At 42.4% G+C, this 12,232-nt stretch overlaps 1 protein-coding gene across 1 annotated transcript in view; it reads left to right on the top strand.

Annotated features, from left to right (window-relative positions):
* Nucleotides 1-53: 53 nt before the first annotated feature.
* LOC123855534 (major allergen I polypeptide chain 1-like) overlaps nt 54-12,232 on the top strand; it is a 38,373-nt gene continuing 26,194 nt past the window's right edge. Inside the window, exon 1 of the transcript XR_010408219.1 lies at nt 54-332. The gene's annotated coding sequence lies outside the window, so the exon portion shown is untranslated. The remainder of the gene's footprint in view (nt 333-12,232) is intronic.

The following is a 12,232-nucleotide window of genomic DNA, read 5'->3' as shown; positions in this document are numbered from 1 at the left end:
CGTCCGAAGCAAGAAACTACACTTCCCAGGAAACGATGCGGCCGCGAAAGGTCTTCCGGCTCGCGGGTCCGCTCGGGCGTCCGCCCTCCTGCCGGGACGTGGGCCGCCCGGGCTGGTGCCGGCGGAGAGCTGGCGTCTCTATCAGCGCTCTAGCCAGCTCGTGTGGGCCTGGAGTGTTTGGCGCCCGCTTGCCCAGGACTGTGGTTCCTGAAATGCCCGTTGTCGGCGGATAGACGACACCTCGGGAGTTGGTGCGGCCCGTCAGGGCTCTGACTCTGACTGCCGCTGTCGTGTGTACAGGTCAACGAAGGACTCACAAACGGCGGCCTCAGGTGCGCGCTTTAAGGAAAAAGGCCTTCACTCCTGTAACCCGTAGAGCCTGACCCACTTGTTTCCCCAGAAGCGCTGTCCTTGCCCCCCAACCCTCACCCAAACGCCCGCTGGACGTAGATGTACGTAGGCGAAAGCACTCTACTGCGGCTGTATATGTGGGTTGTTTCCTTTACTTTTTTTTTAAAATTTAATATTACTTATAATTGTTCATTTTATTTTTTATTTTTGGATTTTATTTGTTAGAGAGCACAAGCAGGGGGGAGCCGCAGGCAGAGGGAGAAGCAGGCTTCCCGCTGAGCAAGGACCCTGGGATCTTGACCTGAGCGGAAAGGACATGCTTAACCCGTTGAGCTTCCCAGGCGTCCCTGTTCATTTCATTTTAATTATGCTTATTTTTAAATTATAATGTGACTATGAGTTTTCTTGTATATGTCAAGCACTTAGGTGCATAAGATTCATTAGACAATGCTTCCACCTTGGTATATATCTTAAGGCTGTGGTATTTAATTCCTGTAGCATCTGTTGGTGGGAATGCAAGCTGGTGCAGCCACTCTGGAAAACAGTTTGGAGCTTCCTCAAAAAGTTGAAAATAGAGCTACCCTACGACCCAGCAATTGCACTACTGGGTATTTACCCCAAAGATACAAACGTAGGGATCCTAAAGGGCACATAAACCCCAATGTTTAGAGCAGCAGTGTCCACACTAGCCAAACTATGGAAAGAGCCTAGATGTCTATCGACAGATGAATGGATAAAGAAGATGTGGTAGATACACACACACACACACACACACACACACACAATGGAATATTATGCAGCCATCAAAAAATGAAATCGCCATTTGCAACGACATGGATGGAACTAGAGAGTATTATGCTAAGCGAAATAAGTCAATCAGAGAAAGATAAGTATCATATGGTCTCACTGATATGAGGATTTTGAGAAATAAGACAGAGGATCATAGGGGAAGGGAGGGAAAAATGAAACAAGAGAAAACCAGAGAGGGAGACAAACCATAAGAGACTCTTAATCTCAGGAAACAAACTGAGGGTTGCTGGAGTGGAGGGGGTGGGAGGGAAGGGGTGGTTGGGTGATGGACACTGGGGAAGGTATGTGCTATGGTGAGCACTGTGAATTGTGTAAGACTGATGAATCACAGACCTGTACCTCTGAAATAAATAATACATTATATGTTAATAAAAAATTGTTAAAAAATTAATAATTCCTGTAGCGAGAGTAGTTTGTAAAAACACTGGCATCACCTAGATTCTCCTCAAGGCTTACAGTAGGTAACAAGAAAAGATTTGCCAGTGCAAAGTATATTCCCATCCATGTCTTTATTATACAATGACAAATTGTTTTCCAAAATTATACCAATTTGCACTCCTACCATGGTTTATAATTATTTTGGTTGCCAGTTATTACTGCCAGTACTTGGTTTTGTAAAATTTTCAAATTTTGCCAGTCCGCTAAGTGTGAAATTGTGACTCAGTGTGGCTTAAATTTGCATTTCTTTTATTGTTAATAAGATTGAGAATCTTTTCATGTGTCTCTTGGCTTTAATATTTCCTTCTCTGAGAATTGCACATCTTTTGGTCAATGTTCTTTTAGAGCAAAGGCCTTTTTGATATTTAAATACAAGTTATACCAAAAAATGCAGGATTTTAAAGGGGGAGTGCAGAGACTAGGATATTAGAGTTTTTTCCCCCTTAGAATCCTGGGTGGAACTGGATTCAGTAGCCAAATGTGTTTTTGCATGTTTTGGGGTGTGAAATTCTTCGATTTTTCTCCTGCTAGGGATATGTTGAGCAACTTGAATCTGTGACGTGGTGTCTTCCTCTGCTCAGCAAATTTTTCTTCCCTTTATATACTGCCTCTTCCCCATTCTTTCTTTTTGTGAACACCAGTTGGTAGGTCTTTCTACTCTGTCCTTCATGGGTCGTAAATCCTCCTCTGTTAATTTCCATCTTTCAGTGTCTGTATTGCATTCTAGATAATTTATTCTGCTCTGTCTCCTATTCATAATTCCCTTTCCAGGCAATTCTTTTAAATTTCAGTTTTTTAAATACTTGTGGTAACATGGTAGACACAATTGACTCATATATGCATGTGATAATACCAATAACAAGATTTTATGAATCTCTTTGTAAATTTATTTAATTCCTCACTCAATTTGCTTTGTTTCCTTTTGGTTGGTTATCTTTGTGTGTCAGTTTGTCCCTGTAAAGAGATATTCTGGGGCTTCCCAATATCCTTGTATGAAAGTACCCTTCTTTTCTAGAGATTACATAATTTCATTTTCGGACAAGTTCTGGGATTACTGCCAGTCTGAAACCACTTTAAACTATATTTAGATGTAGAGTCCCTGCTTGGTCCATCCAGTAAACCTTACATGCTGCTTTCTCTCATAACCTTCCTGCGAGAATTATAAAGCCTTCCCATTATAAGTCCTCAGATTTTTGGCATGATTTTAAGTTCATGGTGGGGTGAGGGGAGTGGCTAACCTCAAAGGACTAGATGGTGCTGGGGGCAGAGGGGAGAAGTTTAAATAGAGGGCTAATCCTTTTGTTTCGATAGCTATTTATGGCCAGCTCTTAACATTACTTTTTTTTTTTTATTTATTTGAGAGAGAGAGAATGAGAGAGAACACATGAGAGGGGGGAGGGTCAGAGGGAGAAGCAGACTCCCTGCCGAGCAGGGAGCCCGATGCGGGACTCGATCCCGGGACTCCAGGATCATGACCTGAGCCGAAGGCAGATGCTTAACGACTGAGCCACCCAGGCGCCCCGAGATAGCAAAATATTTGACATGACATACTGAACCCATTCCTTCCACTAGCCCTAAGCTGCCTTCTTTACTTTTTCTATTAGGCAATATTTATAGTAAATGATTTTACTGTTGGAATTTATCTGGTCAAGGGCACATTTTAGAATATGAACTTGGTATATGTGCTGCCGAAGCGAGCACTAGAATATGAACTTGGAAGAAGAAGAACCAGTTAATGTTGATTCTGAAACTGTCCCAAGACTCAGGGCAAAAAGTAAGTTTGGAACTCAAACTTCCATAGGCATCAAAAAATCATATATTTTTGCCATAGAGAGAAATTCCTGCTGAGACCTCTGGTAGAGATCTTTGTCCTTGGTACTGGCTCATCCTCCATCTATCACTTTATAATGAGCCTACACATTTCATTATAGGCCAAAGTTTTAAATCCACGAGTCTAGTCCCAGTTCTCTTGTCACTAATTTGAAGACCTGTCCATTCCAGTCTGGCCCAGGCCTGACCCCAGAATGTCCAGTGTAGAACCTGTGCAGAGCCTCCAACAAAACCTTCATGTTCTCTCCTTCTGTCCTTGAGGAAATAGGACATCCTACATCTCTATTTATGTTACCAGTATTAGGTTCACACCAGACTAAAGGGTGAACCCCGTGGGAAGTGTCAGGTGTCCATACATTTGACCAATAGTGTATAGCCAGTGTTTTGGTAGGTCAGCTGGGTTCCCTGAGGGCAACTAAGGGCTGGTGTCAAGGGCCCTGTTTGTGGCTATGATGGAGAGAGGGATGTCCTTCTCATTTCTTTTCCTCTCTCTTGGATCATGGAGGAACTGGAATAAACCTTGCTTTACTTCCAGAAGAGACTTCATTTAGAGCTTAAGCCTGAGAATACCTTCATGGGGTTTACAAGGAAGAAAGCTCATGTTTTTCCCACTAGTTGATTTTGCATGATTTCTTTAAAAGGTGGCTTAGGGAAGATGAACTCCAATATGTAGGTTAGTCTGGGAAAATGAGTGGATAGAAAGTTTTACTGTTTTGTTTTTTTTTAAGTTCAGTAAACACTATAGCAAAATTTAGAAAAATACTAACACTACCTTTAGAAAGTGACTTAACACGCTCATCTGTTGAAAGGTATTATTAATAAATATAGATTTATGTGTACTCTCATTCTTTTTAACTACTCAATCCATTGTGAATGTCTTGCAATATTAGTAACATACAACCTATGCTGTCATTAGAATGTCTACAGTGTTTCGTATATAGGAATCATAGAAGTAACAGATTTAAGCAGTCTCCCCTTGATGAACTTTTTCTTTGTGCTCAGATTTTTATTTATTTATTTATTTTTAAAGATTTTATTTATTTATTTGAGAGAGCGAGGATGAGAGAGAGAGAGAACATGAGAGGGGGGAGGGTCAGAGGGAGAAGCAGACTCCCTGCAGAGCAGGGAGCCCGATGCGGGACTCAATCCCGGGACTCCAGGATCATGACCTGAGCCAAAGGCAGTCACTTAACCAACTGAGCCACCCAGGCGCCCCTCAGATTTTTATTTAAATGTGTGAAGAATATCCTTGTATATATGTTGTTGCATATGTATTTGCTTTTGTGGTTTTTTTTTTTTTTTTTCATTATAAATCCCTAGATGCTATATTACTGGTCAAAGAATTTCATTTTACATTGGGAAAATTGAGAGCCAGGACAGGAATTTAAACAGTAGAGAGACAGGACTGAATATTGACTTCCAAAAATCCGTATGTTGGAGTCCTAATCTCCAGCAGTAAGAACATGGCTGTATTTGGAGGTAGGGTATTTCCAGAGGTAATTAAGTTAAAATGAGGTTATTGGGTTGGACCCTAATCCGATAGGACTGTTGTACTTATAAAAAGAGGAAATTGGGACACAGACTTGTACAGAGGGAAGACCATGTAAAGACACAAAGAGAGGCCTCAGAAGAAGCCAAGCCCATCAACACATTGATCCTGGACTTCTAAGCCCCAGAACTGTGAGAAAATAAATAGCTGTTGCCACCTAGTCTGTGGTACTTTGTTATAACAGCCCTAGCAAGCACCTTGGAACATGAACTTTATGAAAATAGCTAAAGGACTGAGAAAAAAAAAAGTCTGAATATTTGTGTGCCTGTGTGTTTGTTTATATCTCTCTGTGGATGTTCGCCTATGTGTGTGACCATTTGTTAATTTCCATCTAGGTATGTCCTTGGGTGCATGGGACTTATCTTTGCAATTATATACATGGGTACCTTTCCCTGATTGTGTCTTTGTCCATGCGTGACTGTGTGTATTTTTCTCTCCCTGTGTCCAGAAGTCTCTTCCTGTGGATGTTTCCATATTCTTCTTTGATGTGATTCTTTCCATATTCTTCTCCAGTGTGTATGTGTATGTAGCATTGAATGTGTCTGCATCTCTGCATGTGTGTCTGTGAGGGTTTCTGTCTGTTTGCCCAGGTGTGTGGGGGAGCGTTTTTCTTGGTGTGTATGTGGGGGTGCCTTTGTATATTGACATCTATGTATCCTGTGTTTGTGTCTTTCTGTCTTAATGAGTATTTGGGTGTTTACCCCCCATGTTTCTTTTTTTTTTTTTATTCTTATGTTAATCCCCATACATTACATCATTAGTTTTAGATGAAGTGTTCCATGATTCATTGTTTGTGCATAACACCCAGTGCTCCATGCAGAACGTGCCCTCCTCAATACCCACCGCCAGGCTAACCCATCCTCCCACCCCCCCCCCTCTAGAACCCTGTTTGTTTTTCAGAGTCCATCGTCTCTCATGGTTCGTCTACCCCTCCGACTTCCCCCCCCTACATTCTTCCCCTCCTGCTACCTTCTTCTCCTTTTTTTTTTCCTTACCATATATTGCATTATTTGTTTCAGAGGTACAGATCTGAGATTCAACAGTCTTGCACAATTCACAGCGCTTACCAGAGCACATACCCTCCCCAGTGTCTACCACCCAGTCACCCCATCCCTCCCACCCCACCCCCCACTCCAACAACAGTTTGTTTCCTGCGATTAAGAATTCTTCATATCAGTGAGATCATATGATACATGTCTTTCTCTGTTTGACTTATTTCACTCAACATAATACCCTCCAGTTCCATCCACGTTGTTGCAAATGGCAAGATCTCATTCCTTTTGATGGCTGCATAATATTCCATTGTATATATATACCACATCTTCTTTATCCATTCATCTGTCGATGGACATCTTGGCTCTTTCCACAGTTTAGCTATTGTGGACATTGCTGCTATAAACATCGGTTACCCCCATGTTTCTATAACACATGCCTTGTAGGGGTGTGTGTGTGCGTGTGGGCGCGCATGCGCGCGTGTGTGTGTAGTTTCTGTGTTGTATGAGTGTCTCTATAAGAGTGCACATCTGCTTATATCTCTTTGTATTGTCCAGTGTGCATTCCGGTATCTTTAGCGTCTCTATTTGCCTATACATGTCTCACAGAGATTCTGGGCGTGCCCTGTCTCTGTCTGTTTCTGGGTGGCCACAACCACAGCAACCCCCATCCTGTCAGCCCCAAGTTCCTTCCTCTGCTCCGGCCAGTCACTGCTGACCAACTGATGCTCAGGCTCTCCCAGAAGCGTGGGAACTCCTGAACTCTGGGTCTGAAGTCTTTTCTTAGCTCAGAAGTCCTTAATGACCAAGCATCCCCTTTCCCGAGTAATATAAGTGACTACTGCATTTTTGGTACCTCTTCCTTCTAGATAAACACCTTCTGCCTTTTAGTACACTACCATGTCCAGCTCATGGCAATCCCCTCAACTCCAGACCTGTACATCTGATCAGATACTCAATGTGCCACCTTGAATGTCGGATGAACATCTCAAATCAAATGTGTCCAAAACTGAGCTCTTCATTGCCTCCTGCTCGAGCACTGCTCCTCCCTCTGGCTTTCAGATCTCAGGACACAGCAACTGTATCTTCCCAGATGCTCAGAGTAAAAACTTCATTGCCATCCTTGACTCCTTTTATTTCTTCCTGTATGCAATTGGTTGTCATATTCTGTCCAATTTACCTTCAGTATACCCCAAATCCACCACTTCTCATCACCTCCACTATTACCATGGTGTGGCCAGCCACCACTGTCTCTCACCTGGATTATTGTTCCATCCCCTCACTGGTGTCCTAGCTCCCATCCTGACCCCCCAAAGTCTGATCTTCCTGGAGTCCTAGGATCAAGTCCCACACCGGGTTCCCTGCTCAGCAGGGAGTCTGCTTCTCCCTCTGACCCTCCCCCCTCTCATGTTCTCTCTCTCTCTCATCCTCGCTCTCTCAAATAAATAAATAAAATCTTTAAAAATAAATAAATAAAAATCTGAGCACAAAGAAAAAGTTCATCAAGGGGAGACTGCTTAAATCTGTTACTTCTATGATTCCTATATACGAAACACTGTAGACATTCAGTAGAAACTGAGAGATCCTCTTAGATTTTCCCCTTCCTCAGGAAGGAGCACAGCCCTGCAACACCTTGATTTCAGCCCAGTGAATGTAATTTTAGACTTCTGACCTCCAGAATTTTAAGAGACTAAATGTGCATGTTAAGCCAGCAGGTTTGCAGTGATTTGTTTCACAGCCTCAGAAATGAGTATGGCACCCCAGTCACACTCTTGCCTCAGGGCCTTTGCTCTTGCTGCTCACTCTGTCTGGATCACCCTCCTTCCAAACATCTCTGCCAGTTCCCCCACTCCTCCAGGTCCTCACTCACATGTCTCATCACTGACTTCCCGGCAGCCATCCCATTCAAATTACCAATTTCCCACACATACCTATCTTTCTTACACTCTGTACTTTCTTCCTCAGCACTTATCATGTGACTTATCATGAATCTGTTTTGTTTACTTGTTTATAGTCTGCCTCCCTGTACTGAAATGTGAGCTCTATAAGGGCAGGATTTCAGCCTCATCTTTCCATCTTTAATTTTCCAAACTGTGCCTGGCACTTAACAATGGTAATGTTAAGAGTCTTTACTACAAGACAGTCAATTTTCAGAAGGGGGAACTGAGACACAGAAGTTAAATAATTTGATCAAGATCAGTCAGGAAATTCCAGAGCATCAAATCCAAGCTAATGGGCTGCACCACTTCACCCCCACTGCCCAAGCAGATAACTTAGCATCCTGTTTATAGCTCAGGATAGTCTCTCTGCCTTCATGGCTGTACCCTCTGCCATGCCCTATAATCCTGCCACACCATGCACATGCATGCCCCTAAATTCTGCTGTGTGGTTTGGGGGAGTTCAAGGGCTGGATTCCAGGAAGTCTTCAGGAGCCACTGATCATGAAGAAACTGGGGACTATCCACCATACCTTGAAAGGGACATTTGATAGAAACATGGATATCAGGAGTGCTTTTGGATGAAGTCTCTGATGGAAATGAGGAACATGCTATTGAAAATTGGAAGAAAGTTTATTCTTGGTACGAAATGGCAGAGAACCTGCTCAAATTGTGTTCTAGTGTTTTGCAAAAAGTAGAACTTGCAATTGATGAACCTGAATATTTAGTTGAGATTTCTAAGCAAAGTGCTGAAGGCACAGCTGTCTTTCTCCTTGCTGCTTTTGATAAAATGCAAGAGGAGAGAGATAAACTAAAGAAGGAATTGTTAAGCAAAATGTAATCAGAACTGAAGATTTGGAAAAATCTGAGCCTGTCCATTTTGCAGAAAATGAGAGGGAGTAACGTCAACAAGATGGCAGACAGGAAGCTCTAAGCCCTCACTCCCCCACGGAGACACTGAATGAGCAACATGTGTGAATCAAAATACCACTGTGAGAACTCTAGAGACCAGTTATGAACCTGCCACGGTGCTTCCTGAATCTGTTGGTTTACTTTTTGTCACTTTTGGAGAGCGTTTATCCATTTTCTCTTTGAATGTTGCCTCTCTTCTGTTCTCTCAATTCTTTCTTTGCAGAAATTCAATTTTGCCAGACTGTAACATTTTAACTTTAACATCACTTTTCTGTTTTACTTAATTTTTCCTTTTCTTTGTGTATTAAATGCAATGCAATGCAAAATCATCGCAATTAAATGCGATGACTGGAACCTTAAGAAGCAAATAGCCCAAACTGGACCCCATTGGAACAAGACTGTCCTGAAGAAGTGATACAGGCTTTTCAAGGACTGCATGTTTCTGGGGGACTTAAGAAATTCATGATGGAGCTTTCTCACCAATAAAGCAGAAGCCTTTCCCCTGCCCTTCCCTCCCCTTCCAAATTTCCCAACCTCCACACTGGTGGTGATGCTTGTTTTTAAAAACTCTCATCAACAAAAACTTAGATGTTGCAATAAATAAATAAATAAATGGGCAAAGGACTTGAACAGACATGTTTCCAAAGAAGATATACAAAACAACCAATAATCACAGTAAAAGATGCTCAGTATCATTAATCATTAGGGAAATGCAAATCAAAACCATGAAATTTCACTTCACAGTTCATAACCACTAGAATGGCTATAACAGAAAAAAATGGAAAATAATAAGTATTGGTGAGGATGTGGAGAAATGGGTACCCTCATACATTGCTGGTGGTACAGCTGATGTGGAGAACAGTTTGACCACTCTCATAAAGTTAAACACAGAATTACCATATGACCCAGTACTTCCTTTTCTGAGAATATACCCAAAAGGATTCAAAACAGGTATCCAAAAAAATAAAAAACAAACAGGTGTCCAAACAAAAATGTTACACAAATGTTCACAGCAGTACTGTTCACAATGGCCAAAAGCTGGAAACAACCCAGATGTGATGAAGGGATAAGCAAATCATTCTATATCCATAAAATGGAATATTATTAAGCCATAAAATAGGTATATATACATCCTAGAAAATAGATGAAACTTGAAAACATGCTGAGTGAAAGAAGCCAGACATATTGTACCTTATATTGACATACAAGGGTACATATTGTATGATTCCATTTATATGAACTATCCAGAATAGGCAAACCCATCAGGGCAGAAAGCATATTAGTAGTTTCCAAGCACTGGATGGAGGGAATGATGGAGAGTAAGTGCCTAATGGGTGGTGGGTTTTATTTTGGGGGAATATAAATGCTCTGGCACTAAATAGTGGTGATGGTTGCAAAACACTGTGAATGCATCAAATACCATTGAATTGTACACATTAAAATGGTTGAAACAGATTCCTAGGGTAAATGGCAGAGTAGGAAGATCCTAAACTCACCTTGTCCCATGGACACACCTAGATAACCACCATATAAGTGTAACTAACACAGAAAAGAGCTGAAGACTGGCAGAACAGACTTTCCACAGTGAATCATAGACAGGAGGCCACATCTAGAAGGGTAAGAGGGGTGGAGATATGGTCAGGAACCACAAACAAGAGGGACACTATAAGCACAGGGTAGGGAGAGGAAGAGACCCCACACCAGGCAAACCCCAGACACCACAGACCTGCACTGGGAAGACAAGTACCCATAACATTGAACTTTGAAAACCAGTGGGGCTTAACTTCACGAGTTTTTACAATCAGCAGGGCTAAACTCCTGGTACTTTAAAAATCAGCGGGAGGCTGGGGAGGGCTGGAGGGCACAGGAAACAGTCCCTACCCTTAAAGAGACAGCATAACAAACAACCCCTCTGAGATAAAGCAGAGAAGCTGCAACTTGTAAAGTGCCTGGGGTATAATTGAAGATTTATTTACTAATCCCAGAATGGGATTAGTAAGGGGCAGGGATCTTTAGGAGACTTCTCAAAGAACAAAAGAGCTGGCAAACACCTTTTCTCTGCCTCTAATCCCCGGCTAGATAGCCAGACACCTGCAGAAACCGGCACAAAGACCCCCCACTTGCCTTGCTAACACTGTGCGCCCCACCCCACATTCTCCTGTGAATCTGCCCTATCTAACCTATGCCACTCAGCTGGAGTGCCTCCAAAGTGGCTCCTGCCACATCACATCCTGCAAGCAGTTGGGGCAAGGACCAGCACCACTCCAAAGTGACTCCTACCCTGGGGAGAGGGGAAGGTGTGTAGTCACACACCAGTATGACTACAGCCCAGGCATACAGACTGAAGGCAGACATCTGATCTGACTGCCAGCCCTGCCAACCAGCAAAAACCTCTTAGGGGGCAGCACAGGCAGATTGCAGCTCTGGCAGATAGACTGAGAGCAGGCATATAGTCTGACTGCTTATATCACCCAATTTCAAACACATGGCAGCCCAAGACAGGACACTTAACAGCACAGGGACAAAACCTGGCCCACAACAGGCAAAGTGGGACACTGTAGCCGATTGGACTGAAGGCAAATCAGCTTAGCCACAATAGTAGGGTGAACGCAATGGACATAGGAGACACCCCCCGAAGTGCCAGGTTCTGGTGAACAGGGAACATTGCACTACAGGGCACCAGAGAACTACTACTTCATAAGCCCACTACGTCCAAGATCAGAAGACATAGTTGACTTTCCTAATACATATAGACAACCACAGTGTTGGACAAAATGAGAAGACAGAGAAATATGTCCCAAATGAAAGAACAGGACAAACCCACAGCAAAAGAGCTAAATGAAATGGAGATGTGTAATATACCTGAGAGAATGTAAAGTAATGGTCATAAAGATACTTAGTGGATGTGAGAAAAGAGTGGAGGATCTCAGTAAGACTTCACCAAAAAGATAGAAAATATAAAAGAACCAATCAGAGATGAAGAACTCAATAACTGAAATTAAAAATACACTAGAGGGAATCAATAGTAGAGTAGAGGAAGCAGAAGAATGGATCAGTGAGCAGGAAGACAGAGTGATGGAAAGCAACCATGCTGAATGGCAAAAAGGAGAAAGAATAATAAAAAATGAGAACAGGTTAAGGGAACTCAATAACATTATCGAGTGTAATAGTATTTGCATTATAGGGATCTAAGAAGGAGAAAAGAAAGAGAGGCAGAAAATGTATTTGAAAAAATAACAGCTGAAAACTTCCCAAATCTGGGGAAGGAAACAATCCAGATCCAGAAGACACAGAGAGCAACCAATAAAATCAACCCAAGGAGATCTACACCAAGACACTTTAATTTAAAATGGCAAAAAGCAGTGATAAGAAAAGGAATTTTAGGGGCACCTGGGTGGCTCAGTCGTTAAGCG

The sequence above is a fragment of the Mirounga angustirostris genome, unplaced genomic scaffold, assembly GCF_029215605.1.
Source record: "Mirounga angustirostris isolate CCGP_5_RB_7025 unplaced genomic scaffold, mMirAng1.0.hap1 SCAF_16, whole genome shotgun sequence".
Lineage (NCBI taxonomy): Eukaryota > Metazoa > Chordata > Mammalia > Carnivora > Phocidae > Mirounga > Mirounga angustirostris.
Note: the sequence above shows the minus strand (reverse complement) of the source record. Positions and strands in the feature narration are given on the sequence as shown.